At 38.2% G+C, this 8,645-nt stretch overlaps 1 protein-coding gene across 1 annotated transcript in view; it reads left to right on the forward strand.

Moving 5' to 3' along the window:
• Positions 1 to 5,295: 5,295 nt before the first annotated feature.
• Positions 5,296 to 8,645, forward strand: part of LOC106944166 (ATP-binding cassette sub-family A member 1) — a 194,754-nt gene continuing 191,404 nt past the window's right edge. The window contains exon 1 of the mRNA XM_015027397.1: positions 5,296 to 5,605. The gene's annotated coding sequence lies outside the window, so the exon portion shown is untranslated. The remainder of the gene's footprint in view (positions 5,606 to 8,645) is intronic.

Below are 8,645 nucleotides of genomic sequence, written 5' to 3' on the forward strand. Positions count from 1 at the left end.
TAGAGCAAATAGATTGTCAGAAAAATAAATGGTCTTCTGCCATGTTGAAGCATCTTGTATTTGTTTTGTATTCATCTCTATTGAATTTTTCATATTTTGTCCCTTCACAACCACAAACTTCAATATCTTTTAATGTGTCTTTTTGTGATAACACAAGGAAGTACATAACTGTGAAATAATAAAAAGGTACATAATGACTTATGAGACCAAAGTCTGTACAAATAAAAATCTAAAAGGTATGCTTTGGATTTGTATTGACCTTTATTCTGATTTCACCTAGAGAAAATACATTGCAACCACCCAGAACATATTTGGGCTCCTCCAGATAAGACTTAAGTTGACGAAAATGTGTCATAGATTGGACTCTTGAAAAGGAAAAATTATCGCAAATGTACAGCTGCAAAGATTTAGGGACCAACAAAATTTAGAATCTTCGCTTAAAATTGAAAATATATGTTCTGCGTCTCGTCTGACTGAACTTGAGCTATTCTGAAAAGAATTGGCAACAATTTTCGTCTCTAGATGTCTGAATCTGGTAGAGAATTGAAACTGTGGCAAAAGGTGGCTCTACAAAATGCTCACTTCCCCCCCCCCCAGATATTTCTCACCTAAATATCTTCAAAAGCAGCATATATATTCAATCAAACAATTCCCATTTAGTTTTAGTTATCAGATGGTTTCTTGTCAGGGTATTCTTAACATGTTCTCACACTTTAAAACTTTGTAGTGTTCACATAAACCGGTGATGACATTAATTTGGACATGTTTCAACATGGCAGAAACGCAGGGAGTATCATCTACTAGGAGGAACGTAAGTTACAGCCTTTTCACTATAACAGTTTAATTTTAACCGTGCCTTCAGAAGCATCCAATAAACGAGGAACCAAGATTGGCTAAATTACTGTGTATTTATTTTAATGGGTGTTGCACACAATTTATCCTTAACGTCACACTGCCTTGCTAATGCTATTCAAATGTACACCTGCCTTACTTTTGCTTTCTTGACAGATTCCGTATGTAATTTTTACAATGTTAAACGCTGGCGTCCCTTACATTGACACTGCTAGTGTAAGTTAAGGAGGGCAAAAGCAAGTACTGCAGATTATATCAGGGCAGATTCGAGCCCCATCAATATGCAGGCAAACAACCAGGTTGGAACTGTTGTTCCTGTGGTTCTCCATGCGAGAGCAGCAGCAGGTGCCACGTCTGGCTGTGACCGGGCAGACGAACCCATTGATCATAGATTAAAATCACGCACCGGTGAGGAAAAAAAAATCCTATGTTTAACTGGGTTCTTTAACCAATAAGCCCTGTGTTTCATCTAAACTTCAGCAATTAACTTGATTACTGTTCATGAGCTAAAATGGAAAATCTGCATATGCAGAAATTTTTGTAAGAATTGTCTTATTGAGATTTTGACATTATTTGTACTTTTGTATTTTGAAAAAAAAAAAAAAAAAATAGAAAAGTTTTTTTACTGGAAATGTCTTAAGGGAAATAATAAGAATTGCTCCAACTTTGCCAGTAAAAACTGAGCACAACAACTCTCTCACACATGTAATGTAACTTTTCCTCTGGTGTTTTAGCATTAGTAACCTTAATTGAGGGTGAAAATCTTCAACATAGTCCGTCAGATCACTTGGGTTTCAGTTTGCCTTTGGTTTTCTTCGTTATTGCAACTCTGTCTCTACAGAGCAAACTCCTTTACAACTTATTAACTGTGTAATTTTTAACCTTTGTATGCATATAAGAAATGTACCAATTTAACCTTTTGAATCTTACAAATTTATCACAGAAATACCTCAAAGCTGCTTTTTCTTCTTTGGTCTAATTGGCATGTGTAAATAGCTCTGCTGTTTTTTGGTTTTTTTTGTTGTTGTTGTTCTTTGTTTTTCTCTGCACTATGTTCTCTCTGCAGGCTATGTAGCATTAATGTCAAAACAGACTACCCAAGTTTTTTTTTTTTTTTTTAAAAACCTATCCCTCTTTACAGTATGTGTGGGCTATGTTGGCTGAAGTCAAAACAAATGCAATTTTAACCAGAGCCAGCAGTCAGAATCAAGCTACAATATCTGTTGAGGAAAGCCATTATTTGTTTTCCCTCAAGTTTTCTGCTTTTCTCTCCTTCAGGATGAATTTTCACTTGCTAAGAAAGAAGTGAAAGCCACAGAACCGGCTCTAATTCTGCAGCGCTTCTCATATTTTCAGTGTCCGTAAATTTATCTGAAAGAAGAATCCGATTAGCATAATTGCTGAATAGAATAATTCACAAGTGACTGATTGTGAGCACAGCCACGACTAATAAAAATATTGTTATACTCAGTAAGATGAATGAATATTAATATAAACGGTTCTAAGGAGATGCCCGATATTGGCTAGAACAAAGTATTAAAAACAAGCTCACTGACATTGTCTGGAAAGGCTTACAAAGTCATTTCTAAGGTTTTAGCACTCCGGTGAATCAAAGTTAAAACCTTTCGATCTGACAAATGAGCCTAATTGGAACACACATTAATTTTTTTTTATTTTTTCATTTCATTGGCTTGTCCAATTCTCTGCAGAATACCTTAAACATGTTTCAACATTCTTCAGCATTTTCTTCCTTCAGCAGTGGAGCCTTGTGAGGTGAGGTTCACTGGTGTTTTGTGACCGTTGCTAAAACTACCTGTTATTTCCAGATTTTTCTAAACGCTCTCTGCAAGTTCCCCTGGGCTCCAGGACAAATCTTTGAAATTTGTATTTATTTTATTTTATTTTATTTTATTTTTTTTACTCCACTGTAAATCTTACAAGGAACTCTTAACCATTATTGTCTTTCCACTTCAAGATCCAATTTCTCTTCACTGGACATTTCAGGAGTTTAGAACTGCAGTCAATGTCCGGGCAATGACCAGGACACTCACACAGAGATGGTATGTCGTTCTGCCTTCACAAGGACTTTGAAGTGGCTTCCATTTGCTTTTTATTCTTTTCTGTTGACCTAACCCTAAACCTAACCATTTCTACTGTATACCTAACATAAACTCAATTCACACCTTATCTCTAAGCCTAACTTCTAACCCCAAAAACAACACATGGGTCCCCACAATGTAGTGTGTTTGAAAAATGGTCCTTACAATGTATAAAATACAAAGACGCACACACACACACATGCACATGAGCCTAATGATGCAAAACCTCCAACTCAAACTTTGTTGCAAATAAGTCATTCTGTGCTAACTTTTCATTTCTTTTCTTTTTTTTTTGTTCACTTGGCCAATAAAACACTGTAGGCTACAAAATGTTTTTACTGTTCCTCCATTGTTGTCTAGAAGATAATGTCACTGTAAATCACAGGAAACATTGGTACTCGTGTGAGCAGAGGAGTGGAATAAAGTGTTAAAGGGCTCCATTGGGGAGTCTTCTCACAACGTGATTAAAGTACAGCTTGGAACAAGCCAAGGCTGAAGAGGACATTTCACCCGTCTTTGTTTAATTAATCTGTCTTTTCCTGGTCACATTTGGGGGCTTTATCCAAAATGCCCTATTAGTTTTACTTTTGCTAATCTTTCTCCTGGACACTTTAATCCGCACAGTTTACAAATTATTTCAATCACTGCTTTCCATTTCAGAATAGGAAATGGCTCTCCCAATTACTCAATGTACAAGTCCCAGGGAGGGTACATGATTTATAGATGATGAACTCCTTAAAGGTGAAAACCAGCTAATAAAGTGTTTGCCAGGAGGAAAATCTGCTTTTCTGATGGATTTTCGCTAGTTTCCCTTACTTACTGAGTGCATTAGGCAAGCTTCTGTTCACATTATCCTTTTTTTGTTGTGTATGGCAGAATAAAAAGGTTTACTGACCTGGGAACGACAGACGTACTCCACAGCACTGGCACGTTCGAGCAGCAGCACTTCATTAGCTGTAGCAATTACTTTTGAGAAGTCAGTCTTTCACCTGGGCTCCATGAGCTCAAATGTGTGTAACTAATTGAGAGTCTGGGCCCCCAACTGAAGTACAAGTCACACTGACCCCTAAGTGATTGCAAGTACTGGAAAACTTAGCTTCTTTGAAAGGAGCATTAAAGGTGACTGTTTGGCAAGAGTTGTGGAAAACAACTTTGTATATTTGATTGCTTTTAGACTTTATCTATTCATTGTGCTGTTTTTGGAAAGTCTTTGTAAAATCATAATTATTTTTTATTTTAGGCTAATTTCCAGATCGGGGCATGATGTGTTGCTTTTTGAGATCTTAAAGATGACTCCATTTTAATTTTTTTTTTTTTAAAGAGGCTCCCTGGAAGTTATTTTCTTATTCTACATGTTTGACAAGAATGTGGAACGTAACATTTAACTCAGCTTTCCAAAAGGTAAGGGATCCTAACATTTGTATATGACCAAGTTGGATTGTATACCTTCCTTCCCTCCAGAAATGAAACCATCACTTGGAAACTGTATTCTGTAGTTTTCAAATTAGTTTAATGATCTAAAATATGGTGGAAAACAAAAAAGAAATCTACAAGGACAAAAATACATTTTCAAAGCATTGCACCTACATTGCTGCATATCCACTTATACTACTTTGGAGTTCAAATTTTAAAATAGCTATTGACTATAAAATGACCCTAAAAATAGAGATACGTCATGGTTTAGATTTAAACATATTGTGCTAGAATGGCCTAGTCAAAGTCCAGCTTTGCTATTGGAGGTACGCCAATTTGAGTAACTGCGTGTTAGAGACAGGGATGTTATACAGTGGAACATGGCTCCTATTGAGGTGAAATTAAAACGGCACGAAGCCAACATCTGTAACTGTTTTAACATGACAGAAGCATCATCCAGTGTGAGGTTTCTCTTTTCATTACTCGTCTTCGCTTTCAGTAAACACCCATCTCATCTACATAATTATATCCTCCCAGTGCACCTTTGGTATTATTCTTTATCATCCTGAATAATAAACTCTTAGCCCCCTTGTTACCAAATTATATTGTTGCTATAAAAGCCTACGGTCGATGCACTTAGCTGCTCTCCCCCATGTGACACATTCGGCTGAGCATCGACAGTATCATCAACACGTGCATCTTGGCCTCGTCCCTCAGTAAACAAATGACCAAATAAATGAACTTCTTACGATCCCATCTGGTCTCTAACCTCTCCGACTAATGCCTTATTTATTAAAAGAAGAGGATTAATTCAGACTAATCAGCTCAGGAACAGCCAAGTCAACAGGTAGGTGACTAGATCCCAAACTGAGACGCACGAGGCGAATGAAACGCAGGTCAGTGCTCCTGTTTGCCCTTCCTCGCTCAGTCAGAAACAAGAAGCTGACAAACACAGTCTGCTGCGGGACTAAGCTTTAGGGAATTTTCTGTGTAATGTACGACTCTTGTGTGCTTCCTGGTTGGAGCATTGCCGTGGCTACAGTCACCACAGTGTTCTCAGCTGGGGCCATTTGCATATTTTATGACTGTGGGTGAAAGAGGACGGCGGACACAGGAGGACGGCACATGAGTGAGAAATAAGAGAGAGGTAGTTCTCTCTTAGGTGAGGTATAAGAGGTCCCAGCAGGTAAAAACTAGAAGCCCTAGGATGTGCTGATGGGTAAAGACCGCACAGCTTGAAGGTAAGTTGTTTCTGACAGTTTGTGTTCTGTAACAGGACACGTGTTCTGCAGCCAGGCCTCCTGTGATGCAGTCTTTGGTCTGGCTGTTGTTTTTTTTTTTGTAGCTCGCTCCTGTACTCCTGAGGCTCGCTCAGGCTCTGGGCTTGGAGTAGCTGTGTATGTGTTTCCTCCCCTCCCGTCTAGACTGGAGCAGGAGATCAAATAGACTGCCTTGAGAACTGCTTATTGCATTTGAAAACGTTTATTAAACTGGTCTGCGGGCTACTGCTGTACAAAAAGAAAAAAAAAAAAAAAAAAAAAGGCGAAAACAAGGAAAAAAAAAAGCAATGCCTAATTTTCGCAAAAAAAAAAAAGAAAAGAAAAAAATCGCCAGAAATGAGAAAATTACTGTTTATTGAGCGTTGGATTTTGAATGCGAGCGTATTTAAAATTTGACAGAGAGCTGGTTTGCTAATCTGGAAGCGCTGTGAGCTTTGACCCCCCCGTTGAGTTATATACTTCAATGATTTACTGCTTTAAGTGGAAGCCGAGAGCTTGTATACCTTTGCACCGCACATATACCAAACGCATGTCTGTGATTGACTTGCAGTAATGATTCACTAACTGCTAAGATTTATCCCATAATATTTTAGCCATCACTTTGATTCATTTCTAATGAAGGAGCAATTAGCAGAAAGATGTGATTGACAGCTTTGCTCCGCCGTGGCACAATTTTCAGATACCCAACATATTCTACAGTGAAAATAACCCACAGCAAATGCCCTGCAGGGCAATGGCCTGCTGTAATTGTACTGTAACATTATGACAGTATTTTACTGCTCTTGGAAGGACAACTGAATAGTCTTTCCTTTCCGGGAATGCCACTTGCTCAAGTAAGATAGGATCGCTCATGTAATATAGCAGGCAGCCTGAAATCTAGAATTAAGAACATTCGGTACCACTTTCGTCTTTAAAACTGCTGTTATTTTGCTGGATGTTGGAACTGTTCCTCAGAGATGGTTGGTCGTATGGACATGACGGCGCCACTGAGTTGCAACAGATTTTTCAGCTGCACTTCCTGGTGTGATATTTCCATTTCATCGCACCCTAAAGGTACGCCGTTGAGTTGAATTCTGGTGACTGTGGAGGCTGTTGGAACTCCTTGTCACGTTCAACAAATCGGTTTCAGATGACGTAACGAGATGGATTGTCCTTGATGAAGTAGCAGATAGCTACACTCTGGTCAGAGGGCAACGGGTTTAGAAACTGACCTGTTATCTTTTTATGAAGAGTTTTATTTTCTGTTTATCACTTTTTTATTTTTTTTATTTTATTACTTTGACTTGTGGCATTCCATAAATTCTTTTGACTGCGATCGTTATGTTATTATTGTCGATATTTTGGGCGACTAACTTTTGACATTCTTTGGCTTAAATACATTTTAACAATCCTTTGTCACACATTGTAAATCAAAGAATTATCATCTGTCTCACTCTTGCACATTCTAATGCCATATGTACAGTACATACCGTCGAATCAGCGGTCAAAATATGAAGCTTGACTTATTTGACTAAATCAAAGGGGTCAAACCATTTGACCTCCAAACTGAATTATCAGGATGTGTGTTTAAAGCATTATTTTTACCTTCAGCCAGACTTGAGCTGTGTTAAGCACTTATTCAACAACAGTTGCTTTCTATTCTTTCACCTAAAGGACGAAAAAAAAAATCCCCATTATGAGTAATTTATTTGTTTTCAAATTTAATGTCGGCACAACCTCTTATTCAGGTCCGTAACACCAGGGTGCAGCAGCACAATTTGGCCACATTGTCCTCTCAAGCGTGGCATAACTCTCAACCCAAATAAGTAATTACGGGTGCGCGTCTGAGTCAGTCTGTCGAGAAAACGAATAGCCGTGGAAAAGGGCTTTTCTTCATTATGTGTAACACTGCTTGCAGTGTGTACATGCTTATTTTCTGATGAGGACACTGCTATCCTCAGAATGCGAACTGGAACAGTAAAATCATCTTGGCACTAGAATAACTGAGCTTTGAGAGATACGTGGCAGGTTAGTTGATTTCACAGCATTAAATCTATTGTTGCGCATTGCATTGTTCTGCCTTTTTTTTTTTTTTTTTTTTTTTTGTAGAGGTGCGTGTTACAGTCTGTGGCTATGATCTCTGAATATAAAAGGAAAAGGTGCTTATATTATCCAGAAACTCGGCTTTCTTTGCTGAGAATTCAGTTTGGGGGGCTCCAAAGGAAAATTAAGTCTCATCTTGGGGTCAGTAAACCCTCTCCTACTGACAGCTTGGTGGAGGCATGAGACGTGCCTGAAGGGAGAACAGGGGGGGGGGGGGCTGATAGCTTAAGGTGCAACGCTGCAGTAAAAAGGCAATGCAACGATACAAAGGAGGTTTTCACCACTGCCACAGGTGGGTGATTATGCTACAGAAACTGCAGAGGTTGGAGTGGCCCACGGCGCTGTAGAGCTGAAGGACGTGGCTGCTGATGGGTCACCAGAGGAAAATCATATCTTACAGCATTCCTTTTTTTTTTTTTTTCTAGAGAAACAGGAAAATCCAGTCATGCTTGATGTCTGTTGATATGTTGAGGTAATACATTTACACTAGAATAATGGGAGAAGGATATGCTCATGTTCTTCATCTGGACTAACACGATCTAGTAGAGCCCCAGATGGCAGTACGGCAGCGCTGCGGCAACTCTTCCTTTAAGACCGGAGAGTTTGGTTGTCGTTGGAAGCGTCGTAAAACTGTTAACGTGGGAGAGTAACATCTGTCATCCAACAGGAAGCCGAATGTACCTTTGATTCCCCAGGTGCTTTACAGAATTTTTAAATGAATAACATTAAGTTATGTATTTTCTAAAAATGGAAAATACTTGACTGTTTTAAATCGACCTCTTTAGTAGAGAATATTTTGAAACCCGCTTTTGTTTTTTTTTTTATATATATATATATATATATATATATATATATATATATATATATATATATATATATATATATATATATATATATATATATATATATATATATATAT

This window comes from Poecilia latipinna, unplaced genomic scaffold, assembly GCF_001443285.1.
Source record: "Poecilia latipinna isolate Pla-1442-1.1 unplaced genomic scaffold, P_latipinna-1.0 Scaffold102, whole genome shotgun sequence".
Classification (NCBI taxonomy): domain Eukaryota; kingdom Metazoa; phylum Chordata; class Actinopteri; order Cyprinodontiformes; family Poeciliidae; genus Poecilia; species Poecilia latipinna.